Consider the following 13,533-nt stretch of genomic DNA (forward strand, 5'->3'; position numbering starts at 1 on the left):
AAAATTCCTTGATCCATCATGGCTGATGTAGTCTTAAAAATCCCCTCATCCACCTCTTGGGACATGGGACATTGCCTCGCTTAAAGTAAAATTGCTCCTGGCTTCAGCTTAATCATGACTTCTCCCACACCCTTCAACAGGCCTATGTCATAAGGGGCCTTAGTCCATAAGGAGATTTGTATTTTCTCCATGGACTCATTCAAAAATGTGGGATGCTGCCGCACAATCACCATTCACTGGGGGACCTCTCATCTCTCTGTCTTAGTCCAATAAGTGATGCTCATCTCAAACACTACTTCATCATCTGATGGGTCGTTTCTAAACATATCCGCGTCAGTGACATCAGTCAATATATATCTTTCCCCAATGGCAATCACTGTTCTCCATGGTCTGCCCTCGTCATCGAATTCATCAGGTATTTTGACGATCTTACCCAGTAGTCCAGGTAGCCATGTTAACATAATGCGTACTCCAGAGTGAAAAACCTCTGGTTCTAGCGGCTTTCCTCACAAATCTACTTGCCCTGTGAATTCACTTACATTTAAATAATGTATTCCTGGTGTAAAACACACTATGCCTCCATTTGTGAAAGAAATTGTCATATTTAACTTTGTCATTAAATCTCGGCCCACTATTTTAACTGCCAGCTGTTTCAAATACAATAATGGAACATGCATATCACATTCTCCTATAGAGACAGGCAATTTCTCAGTAAATGGAACTCTACTTGTAGCTCCTGAGAATCCTTGAGCATTCATGGCATTACCCGACAATAACCATTTTCCCTCCCGTATACATGAGCGAGTAGCCCCAATGTCTAATAAAAAAAGAAAAGGATTTGTCTCCTATCGTGGGTGCGTGCTGCAACTGTCCTTTTGGTGGACCCAATGGTGCTTGCTGTGATTGCAAAGCCTGCTGTGCTCGTGGTGCTTGTGTCTGATACACTGTCTGATTTTGGGCGAACCCATCCCTGCTTTGTGGGCTATATGCTGTAGGATAAGCTGTCCCCCCCTCTTGAGAATTGCCCATTCTGTACATATCCTTGGCCCCCACATGTTCAAGCTATATGGCCTGTCATTACCCATGTCCAACACACAGGAGGGAATCTTCTAACTTGCCCATCCTGCGTGCCTTGATTGCCACCTTCGATATTCTAAAAATTTGCTTGATTACTCTGAAAGTTTCCCTGATTATTCTGAAAGCCTCCTCTTCCGCGGAAGCCTCCCTTGCATCTCGGCATAAATCAGTTTCCTCCTTGATTTGACTGCCGTTGGTTATTCACCTGCGGCATACCTGCTGATTGCTGTGATCCTGGCCATTCTCCACCAGTCAGCATTGCCCCTTCTATAGCATATTTGGACAGTTTCTTCTGCACTGTTTTAGCTTCCTCACCCTTCCTAGTGTCCTCTGTCTTCTATTTTCTCTCTTGCAACAATCGGCAATGGTGCGCAATGGTCAGTTGTATTTCTGGCCATGGCTTTTGCCTCCATACCCACCAGCTTCTTAAACTGTCTCTGTACCTGTTCTGGCAATCCCTGACATAGAATATGATAGAATACCAGTATAGATTTTTCCCACGGTTCCCGAGTTTCCAAGCTTTACTGCTCTTGAAAATTCTGAATGTAAATAAGCAGATCCTCCCCGTCCTGCATCTTACGTGCAATAATTGCTCCCATATCTGATGTGTCAGGATATTGTACTCTAAGCGCTTTCCAGACTGCCGCTCTAGAATTATTAAACGGCGCGCCATTGTGTGCTGTGTTCTGCGCAATGACCCCTGCATATCCTGCTCTCGTCCAAATGTCGTCAGCCCTTTCCCCAAGGATGGCTGCAAGGAGACCCTTAGTGTCCCCTATAGCTAACATGTTTCCTCCTGTCATTTTTTCTAAATCATATATCCATTTTCTGGCACCCTACATTAAGCTGGGCAACTTACATCTTAAGTTGTCCTTGTCCATTTGGGGCCACGATATATACTGCTGTCTGGCCCCTCCTTTTTCTAACAAGTGAAGCGGCCAGATCCCAAAATCGCAATCGGCTTCCATCGTTTGCCTATCCATAGTAAGGACAATGGTTCCCAATCACCTTCTTCCTGGCAATGACCTTAATCTGCTCACGTATGGTGGCCAGTCAGCCCTTACACTATTGGATCGCCCTTTGGATTGACCTGGCCATGCCACAAGCTCTGGCGTCCTCGGTTTAGATCGGCCAGATCTGACCATCTAACCTCCTTATCTGTCGGAAAGCATCCCCCGGGACCACACACACCAGCTCCCTCCTACCCACTGAAGGTTTCCCTTTCTTTGTCTGACATATCTTGTCCCCAACTCGTATGGCTATCCTCTTTCTCGTCCCTATTTAGAGTTAGCCTGTCCAAAGACAAAGCTTGGTAATCGGAACTGAAGGGACTTCCTTCCTTGCTTCATGACTGGGAAATCTCAAATTGATCATCTTGCCTCTTATTTTTTAATTCGCTTTTTGTCCTCATCTCGTGATATGCTTTCGCAATTCTGTCTCCCATTGTTCCTACTTCAAATTCCTCCTCTAGATTTACCCTAGAGGACTCTGGCATCAGTTCCTGTGGTTGGAAAAATTCTCCTATGTCTTCCCATGCTACTACTGGATTTGATTCCATTAGCTCTTTCTCAATGTGATCGATATTGCATGCTCTCTGTCTCCTCTTTTGTTCCATTTCCTCATCAAATGCCCTTCATGTTTTTGCTTCTTCCCTAACTCTCTCTTCCTCCTGTCTTTTCGCTTCCCTTCTCTCATTTGCTCTTCCTCTGCTTCATCCTTTGTCTTTGCATTATTTTTTCTCTTAATTTCTGTTCTTACTCTTCTTCTCTCTTCTTTTCTAGCCTGTCCTGTTCTTCAATCGCTCTCTGCCTATTGTCATATTTTCTTTGCTCTTTTGCCATTTCTACCTTTTTTAGCTGTTCTTCCTGAGACATCTGTTTTCGTCTTTGTCTGCTGTTTTGTTTAGACTCATCTTCTTTCAATCGTTTCTCGTTCCCTGTCTTTTTTATCTTGCTCGTCCTGATTTTCCTTTTGCCTCACTTCTTCGATGCTCTTCCGATCACGTTTGAGCAATATCTGACCGCCCATCCACTCATTCTGTATGAGCGCTATCTCGTCAGTTTTGTCTTTTTCTCCTTTCCATCTCTTCATTTCTCTTTCTATGTCCAGGGTCACACCAGGGCATTCACTTTTCTCTTTGTACCGTGAGACTTTAGAGATAACGGGCCTCATTACAGGTCGGGCGGTCCGGAATTAACAGTGGCGGTAAACCCGCCGCCACTGTTAATTCCGAGCCGCCCGATCCCGAGTCCTGCAGGCGGGAGGCGATCTTCCCGCCAGGTCTGACCTGGCGGGTTGAACACCTCCCACCTGCAGGCGGACGTGGTAACACCAGCACCATCACGAGATGGTGCCGGTGTTTCCACTTCCCCATTCCCATTGAGTCCTATGGGACTCAATGGGAATGGGGATTTACCGAATTCCGCCTCTGGGATTCCCAGGACACCAGGGTCGTAATGCCCTGGTATTTCCGGGAGTCACGGAGGCGGAATGGTAATACGAGTCCGGCGGTAACCAGGTGGTTTTACCGCCGCGGTTACTACCAGACTCGTAATGAGGCCCAACATCTTTTTCTGGAGCCCTCCCTGAGCTGTCGTCACTGCTATAAGCAGGCAGTTCATATGTTGGATTACTATATCCTGCCGCTGCTTTAAGCTCTCTGAGTGGATACACACCTTCATCTTTTGCACTACCGCCATTTACTTCAGGCGCGGTAGGGGGAGCATAAGGCTCTTCACCTCCCCTCTTTATACTGGTTAAGCATCCAGTCTTCCAGAGGCGGGTCTTCCCATTCCTCCTGGTACATCTTCCAAAGCTCTAGGCTACCTAACCGTTTTTCCCACTTTTTTCCTAGTGTGAGTAGCATGCAAATGCGTGGTCATGTGTTGCAAAACTGCTTTTGACTGCGATCCCCCTTATGAACATGGCATGAACATTTTATCTGCCGTACCAGTAACCAATTCTATACTGTACTGCTTAAGTTTAGCTGGGTGTTTTGGCAACTGTTTGCACAAGTTTATGAGCAGAGTACAATCCTCCATCGTGACAAGTCTCACTCGACTGTCAATAGTTACCGCGTATTACACAGACAACACTTTTCAGAAAAATAACACAATATAAGCATGCACCAATCGTCGCAGCTCCAAGCCTCTATATCTCACTTTACTTCAATCTACCTACTCAGACAATAATTTTTTCTCTCGCCTTTTAAACACAATTCTTTTATTTTGTCGCTCTTCGACACTATGATTTTTCTTTACACAAACATATATAACATACAAGATACATAGACAAACTGGCCGGCCCTCATATATTTCCGCCAATGCTCCTCATGGCTACTCTCTGCCCCTAAATTAATCCTGATAAGGAGTATAGATTGTTTTCTTTAACAAAATCTATTTCCTTTGTCGCCTATATAAACGCTTCAGATTTTAAAACAATCTCTTCTGACGTTCCTGAATGCAGGCCTCTGAGCTTATCATATGGAACGCTCCTCTCCGTATACTCTTACTCAATACTCTTTATCACTAACCTAATACCCAACCAAACCTCCGTTACTTCTCCCCATCATCATGTTCCGCATGCAATGTTCTTTTTGCCACATTTCTCAATCTACTCATCATTTGTTTTTCAGCTCTAGACCCTCGGGATTGTCTCCTCCTTAACCGTCCACTCTAGCCTTCGGTCCGCTAAGCTGTCTGTAGAAACCGGGAGGGGATTCCATGAAAGAGGAACCCGTTCCAAATATCTTCAGTGACTTGAAATGTTTTACTATTGGCCACTATCCACAGGGAGCTTCACGTTCCTCCAGCTAAATGGCAGAGGGCGTCCGATAATCCGAGACCCTTAAAAGCCTACTAGGTCGATGCAGACTTTAACCATCACCTCTGCTACCACGTGAACTCATATACCTAGAGTCCTTTAAGATGAGGTAGCAATACTTAGAGGTGGATGGGGATGCAGAAGTTAATCAAACATCAATAATCAAAATGACTCAGGAAGTTGGCAAAACTGTGTTCTGTTTTATTGTCAACTAGCTGTCCGCAGCCATGCATTGCTGTGGCTCAGTCTGGTTAAATGGAACAGAAAGAAAAGAGAAAGCGCAAAAACATCCCACTCCCCCGTACCCTCCATATTCCAGGAGTCAGGTACATAGTCTTTCCCCCTCTCAGTGGTGCCAGTGGCGGAAGCAGAGAGTGCAGTTCCATTCCCTCCTTGCTTGTAGTCCGGGTTTTGTGCCCACGCTTATCCCTCTTCATGGGTCAGAGTTTGCATTGTGCTACCTTGCCTGCTGGAGGATGCACACAGCATGGAATGATAATTAGCTCAGTTAGTGTTCCTCAGCCCTCTGCCATGAACATTATAGCTCTTGGCATTTACTGCACCCATCAGCCAAATTAATACATTCTTAAATAAGATGAGCGCGATCTGCGTGCTCGCAACCATGCATCCTCAAATCTGGCTGCATGTCGCACTGCTGCTTCCTTGGCACGTATTTGGGCCATTCTAAATCGGAAACATTGAAGTGGAATTGCTTTTACGTCCAACAGATGGTGCTGTTTTTCCCAAAAAACATAAAATATTTAGTATAGCGTGTGTTGATTTTACGTTCAACAGATGGCGCTGTCTTTCCCAAAAAACATGTTTTTACCTGTCACAGGTGGGACATCTATGTATAGTAGGCATATAAAAACACGCGCCTATTTGAACGCAACGTTGTGTCAAACTTTCAAAGCCATCGGTGAAGAACTTTCGGAGATTTAAGATTTTAAACAAATCAACATTTACATTTTTATTTATATAGATTGTCTAAAACAGGGAGTACAACGGACATCATCCGACATCACACAGCAGGATCACAACCATTTTAGAAAAACTGTTAGTACTTTTATAACAAAAACCTGTCATTCCTGACGTCACACTACGTGGCAAACTACAAAAACCAACAGGTAACTGTGGTTGGCTTTCAGGGAACATCTAAGTATACGTTCTATATAGCCAGAGGTTATGATTGGGCATCTTAAGCCAGGTGGTCAACTAAGCCCATCCCAAATATGTGGTCATCATCATCGTCACTAAATACACGACGATTAATTGGTTACACAAACTATATGGCTCTTTACTACGTGACCCTCTATGATTGGTTTGGCACTCTTGTACCCTTCTGGAATATTCCACATGCTTGCAGCACACAGGCTATCATTCCAGGTTCATGGAGGGTTAGCGTGGTCTTGCCTCCCCACCAATTAGCCCAACATCTATCATTACTCCTATAGTCTGCCAGTTAATTAAGGCTTTGAACTTGGCCTTGCAGCAGTTGCTTGTGCCTGAGAAATAAAGGGAGTGTGGCATCGTTCTGTGTTCTGGTTTCGGTGTAGCTTGACCCAAAGCTATTTCGATCTCACCCATGTGACTGGGGACCACTCTTTTGAGCCTTTTGCTGCATTTAATTCTGTTAAATGATGAACTCTTGACGCCTTGAGTGTTTTTTCATACTGCTTCATACTGTTCCAAACAGGAGTTGTTCTTATCTCCCGCTCGTTGTAGCCTTTTTGACAGGAGCCCACCTCACTGTGGCCTTGTCTTCTTGTTGCTGGGCCAGCGCAGGCTTTTTCTCGAAATTCGTCCTCGCCATTAGTTATTTCCAACTGCGCCACACACTGAAATCCCTTTCAACCATGGGGTTTCAACCCTTGCTAAAGTGCATCGTGAAAATCCAGGCTCTGTGCATTCCTACATGTATACATTGACGCATCGCTGCAATCTAATTCACTACTTAGCCAGCCTTATGATTACTTCATTCACTTGCGTTTCTCGGCTGTTCAATTGTGAAATGACTTTGCATTTTCTTCATCGCTTCTGTAGCATGAGCCTCTTCATCTGGAGCCCGAAATGTTGCTCATCTTTATCACCTCCTCTTCAGATCTTAGTGAATGTGTATGTTCTTCCACCTCATTCATCCTTTCTGGGTGCGTCAGCTCTTACTTCGCATGACGTCATCAGTCTCCTTCCTTGTTCAAATGCACATTTCTTTTGGCACTCCAGCCAGACAGGCACCATTTCTTTGTGCATTTATATAGGGTTTTTTCAATGGGTACCTTGTCTCGAAGGTTCTTTGCGACATAGGCATTCCAACATATAGCCAACATGGGAGCAATGCTCTGGTTGGGGGTACTTAACTCCACCTCTACAGTTCACTTCGCTCTGCTTTTCATTCCTGCCTTGTCGTCCCCTCTCCTCCTTGTGCCCAATCTCGTTTCTGATCTTTTTCTCTCCTCACACCTTTGAATTGGAAGACTCTCCCTCTCTCGCTCTGATCTATCACCTTCTATTCCTCCTTTTAAGCTTCTCTACGCTCCTACCTACTGTCATCTGGTTAGCAAAGTCCTATTGCAATTTTTCAAATACTCTGTTTAAAATGTTGATTCTATCGAATGTACCGTTTTAATGCTATGTAAAGGGATTTGGTGTAAGGTGTATATAAAATTAAAAAAATACAAATACCATCCCCCCTGGGGATCAACCATAGTATCTCATGTGGAGATCAGATGATCCATCCCTTCTGGGGATAAGACATGGTATCCATTGTGGAGATCAGGCGATCCATCCCTTCTGGGGATCAGACAAGCTCTCTCACGTGGAGATCATCTGATCCATCCATCCTGGGGATCAGACATGGTATCGAATGTGGAAATCAGATGAGCCATCTGTTAGGCAGAATCACCTGCAGTACCCTTGGGGAACACTACCTGCAATTTGGACTATAAGTGTAAACACAATTTCACCTTTGGTACAAGCCTGTACTACAGAGTAAAGTGGTAGCGATGGCTGAGCAGCCAGACTTATCTCAAGAGTTAAAGTGAGCAGTAGAACAAGTTACACAAAGGACCAACCAATACAGTGATTCAAGTAAACACTTACTCAAGGTTTCTTGGTAAAAGAATATCCATTTATTTACTCAGTCAGTTAGAAAGCATTACACTAGCACAAGCAGCTCAATATCACACACTAATAAACCACAAAAATCCAACCGGTAAGTAACTGAACAAGTTTAGCTCCAAAATGATGTGTGAGTAAAATGACACTTCAGTTACTTAATAAAGGAGGGAAAAGACAAGGTTATAAGAATAGACAGCCCAAATACATTCCTAGGTAGGGCAAAGGGTTTCAGTTAAATACAACCAGCAATTCTTCTCATTAGGCCTGGCCCAAAGTCAATGGTTCAGAGTCTTTTGTATAGGATAGCAAAGTTTTGGTAAGTAACGGTTAAGTCTTTGCACGGAGATTAGAAGAATTTGGCTAGGCGAAAAGTTTAACGAATGTTTAGGGAAGGACAAGTCTTCGTAGTTGAGGAAAGTTTCACGCACTTTCTTGATGCCCGAAAAGATTTCCGGACTGTGTTTGCACAGTACCTTTTCAATGAAGAAAGCTATAGCTGAGGCAGTTGTTCCCGGCCGTTCGAGCAGATCTCGCTGTTCGTGAGCTTCAGTTGTGGTGACAAGAAGGAGGACGTCGGGAGGTTCCTGCACAGCCCAGAGAAGAGGCCAAAAGCTGTAGCAAGACATCAGTTTAAGGTGTGAGTGCCTTAAAGTCCACAAGCTGGTTTCCTTCCCTCTGGCTATCCAGTTTTCAACAGCACTCTGATGAGAATTCGACCAGATGGGGACGGTGTCCTCGTAGCTTGCGAGTTGGTTGTTCCCACTAAACTCAAGGGAAGAAGTTAACCTTGAAGGGCTTCTCTGTTGTCGGAGTTTCAGGCAATTCGGGCCTCCAGCAGGGCTTCACCGGTCATCCAGGAGTTGCAGAAGTCCTCTTCCTTCCTCTCCTCTTCAGTTCTTTCGTTCCAGTGGTCGACTCTGCTTTCCAAGTCCCATAGACTTGCTTTTAAACAGTTTTCCCCCATTCATTCCAGCCTGGCTCTCACTCACACAGCAGGGTGGCTGTCCTTGCCGGACAGTCAGCCGGCAATCATGCCAGCGTGCATTTAGGTCTCCTAGGAGGCTAAGCACAGGGAGTTTCACACTGAAAGACAACCCAGTGCCACTGCACTGAAGGTGCTGTGTGTCACACAGAAAAGGTTGATGCCTTGGAGTTGTTTTAAAACTCCTAACCAAAGAACACAAAAGTAAAACACACATCAAAATACACAAAAGAGTGGGAAAAAAAGACTCACACTCTTTCCAGGTAGAAAAAGCATATCTAAAAATTTTGAGAATCCTCCCTAACACCATCCCTCCTGGGGATCAGACATGGCATCCCATGTGGAGATCAGACAATCCAACCCTTCTGAGGATCAGACAAGACCTCCCATGGGGAGATCAGATAATGCATCCCTTCTGGGGATCAGACAAGGCATCCCATGTGGAGATCAGACAATCCAACCCTTCTGAGGATCAGACAATACCTCCCATGTGGAGATCAGATCATGCATCCCTTCTGGGGATCAGACAAGGCATCCCATGTGGAGATGAGATGATCCATCCCTTCTGGGGATCAGACAAGGCATCCCATGTGGAGATGAGACGATCCATCCCTTCTGGGGATCAGACAAGGCATCCCATGTGGAGATCAGACAATCCAACCCTTCTGAGGATCAGACAATACCTCCCATGTGGAGATTAGATCATGCATCCCTTCTGGGGATCAGACAAGGCATCCCATGTGGAGATGAGATGATCCATCCCTTCTGGGGATCAGACAAGGCATCCCATGTGGAGATGAGACGATCCATCCCTTCTGGGGATCAGACAAGGCATCCCATGTGGAGATCAGACAAGCCAACCCTTCTGAGGATCAGACAATACCTCCCATGTGGAGATCAGGTGATCTATCCATCTAGGGATCAGACAAGGCATCCCATGTGGAGATCAGACAAGCCAACCCTTCTGAGGATCAGACAATACCTCCCATGTGGAGATCAGGTGATCCATCCATCTAGGGATCAGACAAGGCATCCCATGTGGAGATCAGACAAGCCAACCCTTCTGAGGATCAGACAATACCTCCCATGTGGAGATCAGATCATGCATCCCTTCTGGGGATCAGACAAGGCATCCCATGTGGAGATGAGACGATCCATCCCATCTAGGGATAAGACAAGGCATCCCATGGGGAGATCAGATGAGGCACCCCTCCTGGGAATCAGACATTGCATCCCATGTGGAGATCAGATCATGCATCCCTTCTGGGGATCAGACAAAGCATCCCATGTGGAGATCAGACAATCCAACCCTTCTGAGGATCAGACAAGACCTCCCATGGGGAGATCAGATAATGCATCCCTTCTGGGGATCAGACAAGGCATCCCATGTGGAGATCAGACAATCCAACCCTTCTGAGGATCAGACAATACCTCCCATGTGGAGATCAGATCATGCATCCCTTCTGGGGATCAGACAAGGCATCCCATGTGGAGATGAGATGATCCATCCCTTCTGGGGATCAGACAAGGCATCCCATGTGGAGATGAGACGATCCATCCCTTCTGGGGATCAGACAAGGCATCCCATGTGGAGATCAGACAATCCAACCCTTCTGAGGATCAGACAATACCTCCCATGTGGAGATCAGATCATACATCCCTTCTGGGGATCAGACAAGGCATCCCATGTGGAGATGAGACGATCCATCCCATCTAGGGATAAGACAAGGCATCCCATGGGGAGATCAGATGAGGCATCCCTCCTGGGAATCAGACATTGCATCCCATGTGGAGATCAGATCATGCATCCCTTCTGGGGATCAGACAAAGCATCCCATGTGGAGATCAGGTGATCCATCCCATCTGGGGATCCAACAAGGCCTTCCCATGTGGAGATCAGAGGGTCCATCCCCTCTGGGGATCAGACATAGTTTCCCATGTGAAGATCAGACGAGCCATCCCTCCTGAGGACCAGCTTAAACGTTCCCACCAATCTTTCAGTAGATGATCCAAGCCTGCACTAGCCAAAGATCTGTGTCCACCATCGAGGAATAACCCAACAAGAGATTTCCCTCAGAACATCAGGGAAAACATTACATTTTTAGCACAAAATCTGTTAACAACGATTTAACATCTGATAACAGAGCTGAGGACATGGGTCCTTTACACTGGTTGAGAGAATGTGACCTGAAGAACTGATGTGGCAGGGGAAGGGATGATGACCGGACAGAATGATATGAGAATGGAATGGTTAAGTTAGAGCTGAATAAAGGACAGAGGGGTGACAGAGAAGTGCTGTAGGGTGGTCCATGAAGGGTAGGGCGAGAGGAAAGCAGGGTGAAGGAGTAGCATAGTTTGCTAATTAACAGGTTATTCAGAGAGGAGGATGGCATTGAGGGTGCATTTAAATAGCCATAGAGTTGGAGACATACAGAGAGCAAGATGAAGAGCATTCAAGAGTGGAAGAGCTAGGAGAGAGAACGGAAATGAGAGGGAGCACAGGGAGATCGGCTAGTGGCAAGGAGGCGAGCCGAGGATGATTGTAGTAATCCAGGGGAAGAATAGGGAGTGACATGAGCAGATAGGGAGGGTAGGGCGAGTCAATGGATAGTTTTGAAGATGCTATGAAGAAGTTTATACTCAGCCCTTTGGTGCATAAATAGCCCAATCTGGTTACGGGCAGAGGAGGTAGAGGTAAAGCGAGAAAGGTTGAATAGTGTGCTGACCGCAAAGGTGAGGACGTTGTCAACAGGTGAAAAAGCATAGTAGGGAAGTCCAAAGAGGAGACTGGCACAGTAGTCAGATCTAGAAAGGACTAAGGAGGAGATTAGCTGTTTAGCCACATTGAAAGGAAGAAAATGATTGCATTTTCTAGTATTGAGGAGGTTGAGTCCGACTGCCGTGACAGATTTAGAAAGGAAGAAAAAGAATCTGTGTAATGGGTCAAGGATGACACCAAGGTTATGGACTACACCAGAGTAGGGAAGTTAGTCAGGGGAGAAGTAGAGGGGTAGAGTTAGAGATAGCCTGTTTGGCTGGGAAGTAGAAAACGTCAATCTTAGTGGAGTTGAGCATGAGTCACCATCCAGTATTTGATAGAGTTAGACATTTTTTTTACCATTGCTCGTCAGATAAGGAGGGAAAGGAGCAAAGAGTTGATTGGAGAAGTCCTAGGAGGAGATCAAGGTGCCGAGAGCTGAGGTATACAGAGTGAAGAGAAGTGGACCCAAGACTGACCCTTGGGGAATACCAACAGTAAAGGGGGTGGAGGGTGAGTGGGTAGGCAGGGCTGTTCCAGGACATCTGAAAGTGCTTGGGGTCAAGGTATGAAGCAAACCAGCCTTGGGGTCAGACATGACGAGCCACATGTGGTTGGATTTACAAGCAGCTCGGCCCATTACGCCCCTTTCTATCTGTAAGCAAAATGTCTCTCTTGGCCACCGCTCTTGTCAACTCGCGGTTGGATTATTGTATCAGTCTTTTGGCTGGTACAGCCTCTGCCAACACTGCAGCTCTTCAGACTACTCAAAATGGTGCTGTTCGTACAGTATTTGGTCTCTCAAGACGGCACTCTATCACTGAAGCCAGGAAAAGTCTACATTGGCTTCCGATCAGGCACAGGGATTCATTCAAGATCCTCACACTTGCCTTCAAATGCCTGAATGCCACTGCACCCAGCTACCTTTCAGCACGGGTTCATCACTATATTCCAGAACGGTCTCTTAGGTCCGCGGAATAGGCAAGACTTTCCCAGCCTCGTTTCCATCTTGCTCAATATGGTAAAACAATCTTTGATGTTTTTGCTCCAGCACTATGGAATTCGATTCCACTTCATCTTAAGTCTTTCCCCACTTTGGTCATCTTCAAAAAGAACCTGAAGACCTTCCTTTTTACCTTGCCATGTTATGTTATTTTGCATTTGTATAGCGCCTTATATACCATTGGTATGGTCTGAAGGCGCTGGTAGGTTGAACGTCCTTGGGAACCGAAGTTCGGGTCAGTAGAGAGAGTAGAGAGAGTTCAAAGGTGCGAATGTGCACCGGTATGTGTGCAGCTGGTGCAGAATTTGTGTGGTAGCTGCTTCCTAGCGGTAGGTGTGGTGGTTGGGAGATCAGGGATATGTGTTCGCTCTGGCAGGATTTATCCAGACCGAGTGTGGCTGCGTTAGGCCTGAGGAGAACGCCTGGCTGGGGGGTGTGAAACCAGCAGTGATTACTTAGAGTGATGGGGAGTGAGCGGTAGATGTTGATATGAGAACAGTTATACCGAATGGTGTCATAGTATCTCTGTGTTCTAGTTGAGTGGTGGTGTGAAGAAGAGAGTAAGCGTGGGGTGTGGTAAGATATATGTCCTTTCAAATGTTCACTGGATTCCAGAGCATATTATGTACGTCATGCAATTCTATGCAATCAGGTCCAATCAGGTGAATTGGGTACACTACTAAATGCAATTGGGCACAACTTCTAAGTGCAGCTTTCCTCAGAGAGGCAATTGGGCCCAACCTCTAAATGCGATTGGGTATACTTCTCAATGCG

This window comes from Ambystoma mexicanum, chromosome 11 (genome assembly GCF_040938575.1).
Source record: "Ambystoma mexicanum isolate Mex_15411 chromosome 11, UKY_AmexF1_1, whole genome shotgun sequence".
Lineage (NCBI taxonomy): Eukaryota > Metazoa > Chordata > Amphibia > Caudata > Ambystomatidae > Ambystoma > Ambystoma mexicanum.